The sequence below is a fragment of the Hermetia illucens genome, chromosome 1 (assembly GCF_905115235.1).
Source record: "Hermetia illucens chromosome 1, iHerIll2.2.curated.20191125, whole genome shotgun sequence".
In the NCBI taxonomy this organism is placed as follows: domain Eukaryota; kingdom Metazoa; phylum Arthropoda; class Insecta; order Diptera; family Stratiomyidae; genus Hermetia; species Hermetia illucens.
In genome coordinates this window covers 26600450-26614970 of record NC_051849.1, presented here as the reverse complement: position 1 = coordinate 26614970, position 14521 = coordinate 26600450, and positions in this window count along the sequence as shown.

Below are 14521 nucleotides of genomic sequence, written 5' to 3'. Positions count from 1 at the left end.
CCGATCATGGTTTCCTCTACCTCAGATCGTTATTGAGGCGCGGTTCCCTCCATCCTTGACATCCTCAGGCCATTCTTTAGAGGATGTCTCTAAGCGCCAGTTTTGCTTGTTTGAGGAGGCCATCTCGGCCTTCGACGCTGTGAAAACGTGTCTCTCTTCGGCTCCAGCCATGCATAACCTCGACTTCTCCCAACTTTTCGCCATACATTGTGACGCAAGTCAACATGGCATAGGAGCGGTACTGATGCAGAAGACAGAGGAGGGAGATGAAGTTCCTATAGCATATATGTCGAAGAAGCTTATTCAGCCTCAGCGGAATTACACTGTCACTGAGCTGGAATGTCTGGTAGCAGTGGAGGCAGTGCGCAAATTCCGCGCGTACATTGAAGGCACACCATTCAAAGTGGTAACTAACCACGCTTCGCTCAAATAGCTGATGAACCAGTCTGACCTTCCAAGCAGACTCTCGTTCAACATCAAACACAGGAAGGAATCACAACATCTGGTTCCCGATTCTTTATCTAGAATGTATTGACCAGAGGAGGTGGATGCTTTGGAGAGAAGTGGGAAGAACGCAGACGTGGATTTCGATTCACCACATTTTCGGTCTGCGGACAGGGATGGGAGAATTCCAACAAACTCCCTGATTTGCAGGTGTGCGATGTATTGGTATACAAACGAACCAATCATTTTTCAAGAGATAAATTGCAGGAACAACAGGCTTGGAAGCTTTGGACTCCAGAGGAGCTGACGACTGAGGTACTCACCCGTGCCATGATCATCCTTTGAGTGCACATGAAGTTGGTAAAACCTTGGGTAGACTACGGTTGTGGTTTTATTGGTCTAAAATGGTTTCCCAGGTCAAGGACTATATCCGCAACTGTGAAACGTGCAGGAACGTGTCAACCGAGCATTTTGATGGAGCTTCAGCCTTTGAGGGCGGACCTTCACGGTCAGTTTCGCCTACTTTTTAGGTTTCTGGGATAGCTCTTCCCTCCAGGGCGTTCTCGGCCACTAAGGATGATCGTTTGATCGTCATATTTCCCCTAAGGTTCATTACAATTTTTCCAATTTAAGCAACAATGTGTCCATGATTGGAATCTGGATTCAACTTCCAAGCACAAGAAATGGCATCGATTATAGAGTATAAATCCTTCAGAGAAAGTCTTAAGCAAGTTGAAAATGGGCCAACGAAAAGACATTACCCCCTGCATATCAAATAGTGATGGATTTGTAAGTTTAAATGTCACTGGTACTGACTTTTCTCCTAAAGTATTGGTAGATGCTGGTTGAATATGTTGATCCAGTTCTGCCAGTGTAATGTCAGTAACCGTGGAGAACGTCCCCTAGTTCAACTTACTAATTATAGTATAATTTAAGAAGCACACACGCAAATCAAATAACTGGAGAGTACTTCTAGCCATAAATACCGTATACACACACTGATGACAACTATTTCACGAATCGATACAACCGGCAAAAGGTAATCTCATAATTTCTCGGAACATTTTAATTCGAATTCGGACTTGACATTTCTTTTAATACGACCTCCTGAGCTAACAATTCTTCCGATAAGAAACATAAATTCTAGCCATTAAGCACGAAATAATGCTTTTCCGTTTCATCGTCAAAGCGTACATACCGAAGGGGGTTCTCAGGTTAGGCCAAACATCGTCCTGGTGAAACTCCCCCAGTCCGTACAACCAGGTTTTGGTTCACATTCACATTTTCTTGCGTTGCAAATTCACTTTCTCGACCCTCCTGGTCGTTATTGCAATACAGAGGTACGTAATACAAAAGGGATGATTTCATGGTGAAAGCAAAAAAGGGATGTTAATTGATTTGAGCTTAAAGATGGAAGAATGTGATTTCATTAAGGTAAGGGTTGATAAGAAGGAAGAAAATTGAATTCTTACGAAATGTCCTGGCCTTTGGGGTTTTATGGACGACAAGCTAAATACTGCGTGCCCTCCTCCCCCCTGGTGACAGTACCTTGGGAAATTTAGTGCCGAGTAGAGTCCGAATAAGCATTATGGGACACAATCGTATCGTAACTAATCTCCTACACACTTGAGACTATCTTGTAATGCGATAGTGCGATAGTGTGTCATCCGTCCCGAACAAAAAACAGTTTTACGAAGGGTGTTAAGTCGAATTAAATGTCCTTCTAGATAAGAAGATGATACCGAAAGGATGGTAATAATTCTGCTATTTAATAGATTTAATGAGTACTGCGACGGTTAACCACTACGGAGAAGGATTAGATGAATCGTATTATCATTATTTTGTCTTGTATTTCTACCTTTCCTGGTGTCTTTGCTGCTTCCTTTATGTGCCAATATTATGGGGTTGAGACATATGCACTGACTACGTGTGGGCTTTTAAAGGGTGTAGTATTACAAATAATGTATGTCAAGGGAGATGTATCCCGATTATTGTATTTACGAAGTTTGTTGAGTAAAGAGGAATTTTCCTATGAAAATAGCTTTGAGAAATGCCTGGTGACACTTTAATAAACTTAATCTATATCATCACTAAGAAGGGGAGGAATAATGGTGTTATCTGTGTTTTGACAGGCATTTTAATTTACCTTTGAAAGATAAGTATTATAGAAGCTATGTGTGAGAGAGAGGGTATAGCCCTGCCTAGGCGTAAGAGTTTTACTGACGTTCAAGATCTAGGGTTTTATTTTTTTTTTACTTTTTCGGAGCTGTGCAAACAGTGCATGTAGTTGATCAGTGAATCACTTTTACTTGATCCTTTTCCTTAATCAATAAAAAGCAGAAATATTGTCATATTAAAAAAAAACCTCGAAAAGCGAAAGAATGAATTGATAATGAGTAAATTATTATAGTTCAACCATTCTGGTCGAGACATATCTAGGGTTTATTCTCTCATTTCATTTATATATAGTTAAAAAAGCTCACGAACCCTGTAATGAACCTAAAGGAAAACAGATGATCAAACGATCATCCTAAGTGGCCAAAGATGGCCTAGAGAGAAGAGCTATCCCAGAACCCTAACAGGTTTGCGAAATTGACCGTGAAGGTCCGCCAGAAAAGACTGAAGCTCCATCAAAGTGCTCGGTTGATACGTTCTTGCACGTCTCTGTGCTAGCCAGGCTCGGCAATGTGAGAGGGGGGGGTCCTTTGAGCGTTTTGATCACTCACGTGTCATTAGTCTATACCGATGTGTGCGTCCCCACCGGATCTAAAAATAGCCAAATAAACGAAGGAATTCGTGACGGCCTAATTAAAAAAAAAAAAGTTTGCGACGTAAACCTGAAAAATAAAAAAAAACGCATTCAAATAAAAATATAAAAGGAAAATGAATTGAAATCAAAGCAAAAAGAATATACAAAAATAAAATGAAATCAAAGCATCAAAAATATATAAAAGAAAAATGAAAATAAATCAAAATACAAAAGAAAAACGAAATCAAAATATGAAAAGAAAAAATGAAATTAACGCAAAACCACAAATGCGACCTTCTATGAATGTCGCACACGCAATGGGGAACGCCTTCCGCAGCTCGAAACTGAAACTTCCGCACAAAATCACTTAACGATTGTTCCCGCGAGAAACAGAGGAAATTCACGTTCATCACAAAAAACCTCCTCTTGGACAACCGTTTTGCTGTTCGCGTGGGTTTTTATCCTGTCACCTCACTCCCATGCACAATTTGCCCAAAACTCAACGTCATTATAACATTCAAAACTTTGCACCGCTGTCTCGGCAAACCAATACTACGATCTTCCGACTAGACCTCAACGTCAATTATTCCTTTTTTTTCGCCAACTTTCCGATTCACGGAGTTATCCGACTCTCGTCTTATACAAATTACCTTCCTTCTTGGCCAAAGCCGAAATTCAGGAGATCACGAAATTACCTCTAACTCTACTCTCCATGGCTCCGGCACAAATAACCGAATTTTTAAATCCCACCTGCCGTTGATCAGCTGTCCATCCACGAACCGGTCCCCATGCCACTACGCTGAACTCGGTTGAACTCCGAGAGTTCATGTTGCAGCAACATGCGCATGCACCTACGGATGCGGCAAATCACTCACCTCTGTCAAGATCAATTGCTGAATGCTTTCAATAACGAGCAACCTGCGGCGAACATTAGGATAATTGCACATTATGGAATGCATTATTGAGCAGCTTAATTCAGAAAGAGGCGAATGAGATTCCGCTCCCGTCGCGAAGCTGTGGTCACTATAACCCTCTTCCCGCCAAACCGGACCGAGGGGCGATCAACCTAACATATAAACGCCGATTGTCGCAAACACTTCAAGCTATGACGCTGGTTTTAATCTACGCAGACATATTAATGTTAATCGAAAACAGTGCGAATCTAGAATACACCCCACTAGGCCAGACTGTTACCGGACAGGACTCTTCGGATTATAGTACGGGTTGCAAGGATGTCCGCCTGTTGCATGTGTATAGCTGGTGCTTAGATCGAGCATTGTCAGCGCTTTATGTCAATTTTTCAGGACTAATCCCGTCGCTGAAATTGCCACTTCGACTACTTCGATATTTTGTAGCCTCCAAGTCAGCTTAATATTGTCCTTCAAGGGGTTGCAATTACCGATTTTTTCTAGTAGTTTTTCAACAGTGCTCTGGCCCAACGGTACGACTACCTTAATTATGAAGCACGCTGTTTCTTCCTTGAAAAGCAATGAAAAATTCAAAAGATCAGGTCTATTGTGATTAATACTGTTGTCGGTGGCAATAGTGTGATCCCACAATAGTTTGGCCTGATCATTTTCGAAGTATACTTATAATAAGGTTGGTAAGTTGCTACTGAGTTATACTTCAGCGCAAAGTTTCGAATGAGAATCTTGCAGACGGAGTTATAACGACTGGTATACTCGGTACTGTTCAACATCCTGCGTGTGTTTGAGGTGAGGAAGTGGCAACGCCTCCAAGCACTCAGATGTTAGTGTTAGTGTACTCGATTCCACCATTTAACGGAATATCCCGGATTCGTTTATGTATCACAGGATTTCCGTCAGTGGATGTTATGTTACCTGCTGCAGTTGGAGCACATCAGCACCAAACAGCAGATGTCTGATGCGTCCATAGTTGGGGTACTTACATAGAAAATGTTCCGTGGATTCCGCTTCCTCATTACAGGATGGACAGGTATCATCTTGATAATTCCTATTCTGAACATATGCCCATTTGCTAGTGAATTATGGCCAGTCAGAATGCCCACAATACTTCTGCAAGTCTTCCTTCTTTTCGACAGGATAAACTCTGAAGTATGTTTGTTTGGTTCTGACAGGAAAAGTTTGGTGTATCTAGCTGCTGGGGAGCTTGTTCCCAGTTTTTGATAGCAGTATCAGCCAATGCTACACCACAATTGGTGGTTCTGGTCTGGCATTGGGGGAAGTTGAAACCTCTTTTGTTAAGGCATCCGAGATTTCATTTCCCTCTACACCACAATGACCAGATACTCAGAGTAATTCCACCCAATGAGTCTAGAAACAGAGTTCAATCGGTTACTACGTTCCTGAACGATTTTCGAAGTGATCAAAGTACTTCACAACGCCCTCAATGCAGGTTGACTATCGCTGCAGATTGCGATGCGCCAGCCCTTCAACCACTCTTCAATCATCTAGGATCGCATATACTTCAACTTGAAAGACTGTTGTGTATTGTCCCAAAGGAAAAGCCCACTTCTCGTTTTTATTCGAGAGGTAGACTACTCCTCCAGAACCATTTTCTGCTTGTGAGCCATCGGTGTAGAAGACGTGAGTATATCCTGATGTGTATTCTACTGGTTCGTCCCAGTTTTCTCTTCATTTCCAGATAACTTCATATCTTCTACCAAACAGATGTATGCGGATCCCGGAATCAGAGGTCATTGTGAAAACTAGACTCAGTTCTCCCAATGCTCTGTGCCCCTCAAGGCCATTGTTTCCCCATAGATCTAATCGAATTAGTCTATGAGCTGCTCTCATTGCAGTGCTCTGGATAAACAAATCCAAGGGCTTAGAATTGAGTAACGCATTCAGAGCGGCGCCGGATGTCGTGCTCATAGATTTCGCCAATATGTAGGCCACGGAATCGTCCATCCACATGTTCAGGCTCAACATTCTTCGGAAGATTCTTCTCTCGAACGCGGCAAAAGTTCGCAATTTTTCTTGCTAAAGTCCCAAGCCTCCGAGAAATACATAAGGGCTGGCAAGATGATTGCCTTGTATGGTTAGATTTTTGACCCTATGGTGAGTAGTTGTTGTAGGCTGAAATAGACTCTGTTGGCTGTCAACAACCATGCGCAGATTTGGTCGTCGTCGGTGTTTTCGGTTGTGATTTTCGATCCTAGATCGGAGAAATTATCAACGGTCTCAAAGTAGTAGCCTTCTTCTTCTTCCTGTTTTACCAGTGCAATTTGATGTTGTCGGTTGGTTGGTTTTTTATGCTGCCATTGCCACAATATATATCAACTTGCCTTCATTGATGTTCATCCTAAGATTTCGCCCCGCTTGCTGGATCTGGATGAAGGCAGTCTGTACGTCTCGGGTTGTGGTTCCCATGATGTTAATACTGTCAGTGTAGGCCAGTAGTTGGTTGGACTTAAAGAGGATGATGCCTCTTGCATTTACCTCAGCATCACGTATCACCTTTTTCCAGGGTCAGATTGAAGCGGACGCACGATAGGGTATCCCCTTCTCTTAGACCGTTGTTGATTTTGAATGGTATCGAGAATGATTCTGCTGCTTTTATCTGGCCTTGCATATTGGTCAGGGTTAGCTTACTCAATCTTATCAATTTCATCGGGCTGGCTGCGCTATCATGAGCAGCCCTAAAGTCAATGAAAAGATGGTGCAACTGATGTTCATATTCCAACAGTTTTTCCATCGTTTGCAGCAGAGAGAAAATCTGATCTGTTGCTGATTTACCTGGAGTGAAGCCTCTTTCGTATGGGCCACTGATGTTCTGGGCGTATGGGGCTATCCGTCCTAGCAAGGTAGCGGAGAATATCTTATAGATAGTACTCAGCAACGTGACACCTATATAATTTCTGCACTGCGTGATATCTCTCTTTTTATGTTTGGGATAGATATTGCCTCGTTGCCGGTCGTCAGGCATTTATTCACTGTCCCACGCCTTGAGCATCATTTGATGAATCCCTTGTTGTAATTGATGGCTCCCATATTTAACCAATTCGGCTGTAATTCCATCGGCTCCTGGCGACTTATGATTTCTAAACCGATGGAATGCATGGACTGCTTCTTGCATGCTTAGTGGTGGCGGCTTCTTTGTCCGTAGTCTTTAGTTGGCGGGGCCTCGATTTCGCCGATATTTTGGTTGTTGAGCAGTTTATCAAAATACTCAACCTATCGCTCCAATATGCCCATTCTGTAGGAAATCAGATTTCACTTTTTGTCTCGGTAGGATAAGGATCGAAATGTATGAGGCTATAACCTCCTGATCTGATGGTAAAACTTGCACGTCTGGTGCGATTGCTCCTTGTAATTTTCGAGTTCACAGACCTGTTGGTTCTCTCAGGCTTCGTTTTTCCGTCTGTCAAGTCGCTCCTCCGCTTCACAGAGTTCGTCATATGTCTCTCCACGTGCCAGCGTTCTTTTAGGATGTAAATTAGTCCACCAGCCGTTCTGATTTTTTTTGCGGCTGGGGACAAGTATGTTTGTCTCCGTATTTATGATAACGTTCTTCAGGTGATTGTAAAGATCATTTGCTGATGTTTCATCTCCAGGATCTCTGCTGATTGCGGTTATTGCGGCAACTATTTCCCTCTTGTAGGTGTTGTGGATGGCTTCAGTGGTGGTGTTATTTGAGCTCGGAGCACCATGCCAACGAAATAGTGATCCGAGTCTATATTGACCCCCCTATATGTTCCGATATTCATCAAGGCGGATAGGTGGCGGCGTTCGATCAGGATGTAGTCAATTTGGTTGAAAGTGGTCCCGTATGGAGAGGCCCTCGTTTTTTTGTGGAACGGTTTCCGCACAAACCAGGTACTTCCAACAACCATTTCGTGTGACAGTGCTAATTGAATGATCCTCAGTCCGTTATTATTTGTATTTTGATGTAAGCTATGGGAGCCAGCGCATCGCCTGAATACGGGATCCGTCCCTCCTTGACTCCTCCTTGGTAACATTCGTTTTCCATGTAAGGTTGTCAGCCCTACCCAACCTCCAGCCTGGAGGACTAGCTGGTACAATTTGTCCCGTTTTTAGGCGCGAGAGACTCGCCTTCATCCTTCTCCGTCTGTGGGTTTTCGTTAAGAAAGAGCTCCCAGCGATCACCACATGGAGGTGTAGATAGGGTTTAGTAGTAGAGCTGCTGGTGTTGGTTCAGCAGGCGTTTCCCAGGTTTTATGCTCCGTCATGGGTAGCAACCCACGTTTCGCCCTGAAACCTATATTACACTTTGACCGCCATCCTTGGTGTCCGGTTTTTCGCAAAGATCTTTGTAAGGACCGCTTGGGCGACAGCGATCGGTTTGTTTGCTTCTTGGTTGGGATTCTTATAAGTTTGCCAACTGGCGAGCGCTTTGTTGCCGAGAAATTTCTGATAAAGGCGTTTCTTTTCGCGAACCTTTTATTTCAACATTGTCATTCTAGGGCCAAGTATCTCGATTGATGAACCGCTTACTGGTTGGTAACTACGAGGGTTGTATAGACTGTTTTGTGGATCGTGTCTTTAATGTGGTTCCACAATTGTTCCACATTCGTAACGGCTGGTAATCGGGTAGTTGAGATCATCTCTTCTTTCTTCTCACGGTTTAATGCGCGCGAGGCCAGTGCGCTGTTTTATCGGTGGCTTGATTCGCAGGACAGCAATTAACGGTCGATGTTAAGATGCGAGGTGGTAAAATGTGGGTGTTTTATGAGAGTATAGTCGAATGCGTTTTACTATTCTCAACATAAAATATAGCAAGTTGAGACAATACTTTGATGAACCATGTGTTCATACGTACGACTATACGCTTCCCACCTTCATTGCGCGCTCCAAACCCCATTCCTCCATGGCACCTGTTACAGTCTGCCTTTACCACCACATGACCATTAAGGTCACCTGCAATGATGATATAGTTATCAGAAGCCACATTGCAGGTCTTTGCGGCGAGAAGTTGTCACAATATATCTTCCTCGTGGTCAGGTCGTGGTGTGTGGTGTGGTGCGTACGCGGTGAATAGTCGGCTGATATAATGGTGAGGTTCATCAGCCGGTCATCAAATCGTCTGACTTCTTTAATGCCTTCACAGAAACCCTCTGAGGAGGCAACGCCAACACTGGGTTGGTTGTGTGGGCTACCAAAATAGAGAAGTTGATAGCCATTTTTACCACGTTATTTTTGCATCAGACCATCGGGTTTCTTGTAGACCGGAGATATCAGTGCGCCTTTTCCGAAGTGCTCTTGCGAGTTCCTTGATCTTTATAGTGAAGGTGCCAATATTTAGCGTTCAGACACGTATTTGTTTTGCTGGGACTAACTTGCTTCCGTCCTGTTACTGTCTATACGCCCATTTTTCAACAGGTCCGGGAAACGTCCTGATGCAACGACTGAGGTGAAGGCCCTAGCATTTCTCCGAGGCTTATGACTCAATCCGATCATATTATTTATAACGACAATGTATGCGTTTTCTTTGGTTGGCCTGTCGCGAGACCTGTCACCAAGAGAGATCAGGTAGGATTTAGCAGAGTCCAACCATACTCTTTTTATCTCTTTTTTTGTTCTCATCATTTTATGGTGCCTCAAACTCTCCTCTTTTACCTGGTCTGCAGTACTTCTTTTATATATAGGGCACATAATGACAGTTATCAGGCATTTATTTGCTGCCTCACGTCTTCAGCGTAAGTTGATGAACCGCTTGGGGTAGTTGGTGACCTCCATAATTAACCAGTTCGGCTTTGAAGGCTTGGATTTCTTAATATCAATTTGGGGATTTCACCCGACTGGGTCGATTTGTTGTACAGGCTCGAAGTAGAGAGGATTGTTAATTGATCTGTAGTGCCGAAGGCTTTGATTGTGGAATCAATAATTGACTTGATAGCCTGATTGTTGTGTGCTGGGGGAGTGTTCTGCTGAGGTTCGAATGAAGATACGAGTATTTGTAGTTTTTTTTGCGTTACTGCCGATATGTTTCCTAGTGGTAAAAAGAAAGTTGCCAGATTTTCTTTTACGGATAGGCTAATGTTGGGATAACTCACTATATTAGCTCCTTAATCCTACTCTATTCTTCTCAATTCTACCTTGTGGTCGGATTTGATATTTCATATGATTTCGGTTGTTCGTTGGAAGTTTTCCGAACCGAATATACAGGATAACAAACCGGAAGGCGACCCCAATAGCGTTAGTACTAAAAGGTAAGTTTCAAACGGATATCCACATCTTTCTTAGAATTAAAAGTGCTGGTTTTGTGCGTCCCCTTCTGGCTTCTTGTGGCTTTCTGCAGTACCAGATCGAGCTCTTCAGACCAGTCACTCAGGTATAGTATCGGAGCATATTTGTGGTATAACTGGCCCTGTAATCCGAGCAGACGATAATTGTTTACTGAAGATTAGCTTGATTAAGATGCTAGTTAGTCATTGGAGAACCTCCCAACTTCATCTGAATCAGTCTTAGGACCGGATGGTGCGGGCAACTCGATTTCAATGAGCCAACTCCTCTTCTCAACGGGATAAGAGGCACTAAGGATCTCGATCCTCTTTTGTGTATTGGCTAGCGAAAAGACAAATGAGCAAGTATCGGCGAGTACTTCGGCTGTACTTAGGACAGGACAGAGGTAACCCTTCAGACGCTGCTAAGCCTTTTCGCGATTTTGAATACTTTAATACGAAACCCCGACAGCGGCAAGGAGAAAAATGATATTGACGGGACCGTTAGCAATATTTCAAAAAATTGACATTAGTCACACTAAAGAAAAAAATTAAGTTACTGGTCAAAATTAGTACGGTCTGCCATCATGTGAATGGAGAATTTAGGACCAATCCAAGCCCAATCTTTTCTACGACGCATCTGGTAATGGATTCACTTGACATTTAAATTATTCCAATGCAATGTAGTTGCTGGAAATAATTCGTGTTTCCATAGTATCCTGAAGCACTAAAAATACCAAAGCACCAAATCGAAAGGGTAACCGAATGTAGAAATTCAATTTGTCTTTCCCAAAAAGGGTTGGCCTTTCTCCCGACATGTATTTCCTAAGAATATCCTCTTCATGAGAACAAGAGTCATTTATCAATTATTAATATCATAAGCGTTTTGTAAGTGATATTTCATACGTCAGTAATTCTGCTTTAATTTTTTATCTCACATCCTTGCAAGGAGCACAAGTGCTGACTCACTTTCAACAACAGACGTGGCTACTGAACAAGGACGGCATCCATTTGCTTCTATTCTTTGTGTATACATTTTTATGCGAGTTAGGATTCCTACTTGATAATCTCGCCCGACAATAGTAACCATCGAAAATAGAAAAAAAAATCCAAGATGGGGTCAAATAAACGTCTTGATCCTGTCCGTAATCGAGTTGTGAAGGGTAGATAAGCGAATTATCAAATCTGAGCAAATATGTGACACTCATAAATGTATGAGCGGATATGTTGCTTTCAGCTTTGCTCTAACTTACTCCCCTAAGTAAGTGCTGCAAATATCATTTCGGATGATATAGTGGAAAACTTAAAATATGCATTTCTATCTGTCATTTTCAAAGCAATCGTTTTCGATTAGGGTTGATAGGTCTGAGGGTGGGTGGAATGCTGTAATATGGGGGCGAATGTAGCAAGAAATACAGTAAAGTTGTCTATTTTGGAGGGTGAATGCTTGGTCAGGGCACCACATATGTCTCTGAATGTGGAAAATTTGAGTGAAATATTTTATTGGCTCGAAGGCAATTTAGCTTTTTTGGGGATGTCCAGATCCAGATCCAGTCGCGGCACTGATATACATTAAAGTATATTTAATCCTCTATCTGCATTCGGATTTTCAAAAGTATTCCCTTTGCAAGTGGTTAATTAACTGGAACAAAAAGCATAATTACCTCTGAAAGGTTGTTTAGAAAATTGAAATTATTACTACGAATATCTTAAACTAGTATTGTTCAGGCGCGAATAGTTTATTCTGAAAATGTAGCTATTCTGGCGTGAGGATGTTGGGCAGGGAAACATACATAGATGGTCTGCTATGGTAGATGTAGTTGAAGGTGATCTTCCTTCCTTCTTGGTCGTCGATTGAGGGAACTTCAGAAATATCAGTTAGGGTATCAAAAAAAAATCAGCCCAGGAAGCAGCAGTTGGGACATCAAGCGTCACTCCTTCTAGTATCTGCAGCTGGAGATTAGATTTCGGAACATTGTGTGGTCGAGTTATGGTGAACTTTTTTCTTCCTGGTTGCTGTTTCCTCACGCTTTGAGGTTAGACAGGTGATGGTGATACTTCAGGACCATAATTATCAGGACGACTAACAGCACCTCTAAGGTTGTAACCATCATTCGTTGCTATCATGTGGCGGTGGTTGATGATACTTTGTAGCTTAAGGTTGGCTCCAACATTGAACATCTGCTGGTCAGGTTTCAGTTGGAGGGTAGAATTTTCGATGATGGTGAACTGGTTCCTTATTATTGGGCTAGTTACATATGTTTAGTGATGTGGCTTCCTTTACAAAGGCTGCGAAAATTTTGACGGAGATTTCAAAAACTCACTTTAGAATGACTTCCTTTGTTTGGATGTAACGATTACTGCTTGTATATATTACACCGGCATGCATGTTTGTCCTTGCAGTCTCACACCAGCATAAATGGCAGCAATTGTCCTATTTTCGAGAGTAACAACTTCATGATCGGAGGCAAAAAAACTTCCTGCCGTAGTGCCACTTGATTGTGGACCTTCCCTTGCTCTGCAAACTCGAAGATGGTTCAATTGAGCGACATCGGGGCGAACGGTTAGTCAGAATCTTCAACAAGGTGGCTGCAATCTATAAATTGAATCAGCTGGAAATCGAAAACGAAAAATTACAGTGCGTGCAGGAGGAGGACAGGTGAGAAGTCTGGGAAAGGCAAAAGCAATGCCACCTCAGACAGCGAGAGTGACTCCGACACGGCGGCACAATTTCCGGACATACATATTAAAATCGAACATGACACCGGCAAGGTAATTGTGAAGACGGATCAAAAGTTGGAAAGTCATACGAGTCCACAAGAGGAGAAGAAAGAACCTTTCGAAATAAGTAAAAACGACGAACAGCATGCGGAAGAGGCACCTTATATAGTCTCCTCTCTTCTTCCACGAAGGAAACAACAGTCCCCTGCTAAGAAAAAGAAGCAGGAGAAGGAGCGCAAGGCCGCTGATCATCGGAAGCAGCAGCAACAGAGACTGCAAGGCGATGATAGGAAAGTGTCACAGGTGAATCGTGGTCAGCGGGGTAAGATGAAGAAGATCAAGTCGAAATACAGGGATTAGGACGAAGAGGAGTGACAGATGCGCTTGAAAATTCTGAAGTCGGCCGGGCCAAACAAAACAAAGCAGGCGACCGATAAGCAGGTGGAGGATGCGACGCAGACTAAAAAGTATCTTAACAAGTCGCAAAAAGCAGCAAGTCAGCAGCAAGAGGAGGCCGAAGATTTGGACGACACTCCCGTGATAGCTGACGTGGAAATGCTGGACTCGTTGACAGATCAGCCGGTCAATGAAGATGAGCTTCTATTTGCTATTCCCATTGTTGCACCTTATCAATCACTGCAGAATTATAAGTAAGTACTTGACGTCCTGTATTAACTGACTCTACTTTTTCAGCTTTTTTGTTTTGAAAATTCATCAATCCAGTCAAAAATGAAAGCCTAGCTTTGATTATTCCCTTGAATTTGTTTCTAGTATATTCGAAAATAATTCAAACCATCCCTTTCCCCTTGTGTGTGTGTGTTTGAGGTGGGGGAGAGGCAGAACCTCTGAGCACCTCTGCCCTTAGTGGTCCATTGTACTCGATTCCCGCGTCCAACGGAATATCCCGGATTCGTTTATGTATCGCAGGATTTCTGTTAGTGGATGTGATGCTATCCGCTGCAGTTGGAGCACATCAGTACCAAAAATCTAATGTCTCATGCGTCCGTAAGCGGGGCACTCATATAGAAAATATTTCGTGGATTCTGCTTCCTCATTACAAGATGGACACGTATTATCTTGGATAAATACTATTCTGGACATATGCCTAGCTAGTGAATTACGGCCAATCAGAATACCCATAATACTTCTGCAAGTCTTCCTGCTTTTCGACAGGATAAACTTTGCAGTATGTTTGTTTGGTTCTGACAGGAAGAGTATGGTCTGTCCAGCAGCATTAAGGCTTCGCCACTTGTCATTATGGGAAGCTTGTTCCCAGTTTTTGAAAGCTTCAGCCAATGCTATTGACACCCCAATTGCTGGTTCCGGTCCGGGCATGTGGAAAGTTGAAGCCTCTTTTGTTAAGGCATCCGAGATTTCATTTCCCTCTACACCACAATGACCAGGTACCCAGGGTAAATCTACTGTATTGAATCTAGAAACAG